Source organism: Octopus bimaculoides, chromosome 7 (genome assembly GCF_001194135.2).
Source record: "Octopus bimaculoides isolate UCB-OBI-ISO-001 chromosome 7, ASM119413v2, whole genome shotgun sequence".
Lineage (NCBI taxonomy): Eukaryota > Metazoa > Mollusca > Cephalopoda > Octopoda > Octopodidae > Octopus > Octopus bimaculoides.
The window spans coordinates 91,463,905-91,465,812 of NC_068987.1; positions in this window are offsets into that span (position 1 = coordinate 91,463,905).

Consider the following 1,908-nt stretch of genomic DNA (forward strand, 5'->3'; position numbering starts at 1 on the left):
ACGAAATGCTGCAAAGCATTTTGCCCGGCGTGCTAACGATTTTTTTCTACTCTAGGCACAAGGCCCAACATTTTTGGTGATGGGGAGCAGTCGATTATATCGATCTCAGTATGCAACTGGTACTTAATTTATCGACTTCGAAAAGATGAAAGGCAAAGTCCAAGTCGGCGAAATTTGAACTCAAACCGTAAAGACAGACGAAATAACACAAAGAATTTCTCCCAGCGTGCTAACGATTCTGCCAGCACGCCACCTTAAGAAAGAAAAACAAAAACATGCTTAACAATAGCAAGACAAAAGTACTACAAAACGATAAACGGAAATATGAAACTATCGATATAATTAACACAATGCGTCACTTTACATTTATAACTTGAAACATAATTAGATGAGCGGAAATTGTCGTGAGACTCGTTGTTTTAGAAGTTTCTATAATATATTTATATTGTTTGTTGCAATAATATAGACATTTTAATTTAGTGTGTTGTTAAAAAAAGACATATCACAGGCGAGTTTGGTCGTTGTAAGTAAAATGAATATAAGCGCATGTTTACCAGAAATTATGTCACACTTTTGAGATGTAGTTGATGTGTGAGAGTCGGATGTTCGCGTCACTCCTAATACTTATTAATTTGATTTAGTTGCTCCCTAAGAAAGAAGGGTCTTACTCAAAATATTAGGCCTTATTTCTGCTCATGGCACATGAAATTAATTTCTTTTACAAATTTGATTAACTCATATCCATGGCTCTTGTATTTTAGTCCCAGCGAGTTAGAAGCGACCCGTTGACAGCAATGATAGACAATGATAAATTCATCGTTGGATTTTCGCAGTTCAAACTCCCTTTAGGTTTACTTTTGTCTTTCAATATCTGTAATCGTTAAAATGCATACTAATAAATTACTAAAGTATTTCAAAGAGAACATTTTAGTGCCTTGTAAAACTCCTTTCTGTGTTTAGTCAGAATAGAGTAATATTTATAATTGGTTGTGTACCACTCGGGATCAGAGATGAGTCATGCAGTTGGTGAGGTTCATCTATTCGTGAGCTATCATTGCATTTTTCAATCGTCACATTCTAAATTTCAAATATCCCATCCCACCTCAGCTGCAATCATGATACGTGTGGCTACAATAAGGATAAGTAACTCAGATTGATTGATAAACCTTTCGTTAAAATGTAAGATTGAAGTAATTTTTCTATATTCAAACTCTGCAATGACTCGTATATCATTAGAAATGCATTTTATAGTTCAATAAAACCTATCAACATAAATTACACACAGGAGATTCTTGGATTATCAACAAAATGTAACGTTCTATTTGAGATTTTATATTGGGATTCTCGTTAACGAAATCTATTGCTTGATGCGAGGGGCGGGAGTAATCTGTTCATCGAACTGATTCATGTTGTAACCGTTGCTGTTGTTGTTGTTGTTAAACACCAGTTCGACTCTGTTCGAGAAAACCAATAATCGATAGCATTTAAACCCGTATCATTACATCTTTTTAAGGGATCAATGAGGTCATGTACTGCACGATCCAATGAGCCTTTTCCTTTTTAAAGACGATCGGGTGATATTTCTAGTTAATAGAACCTAAGAAAAGCTTCCTTGTTCCCTGGAAAATCACGTGTCATGTGAGCGTATGATCAAGTGGTAGACTTGATCACTTTTTTATAGTCTTAAACCTGAATCACATGCATGCGATTTAGATGTGTAAATCTTTACATATAGAACGATATTTTTTGATGAAAACTTCCCTCAAAACACATGAAATATTTAGACATTACGCCAAACACGGCACTGTGTAATACTCATGAGAAAATATACGGGGACATAATCTTTCCTTTGTGTTCAATTCTCAACCACGTGGGTACGAGGGCTCCAGCACCATCTCTCACTATATA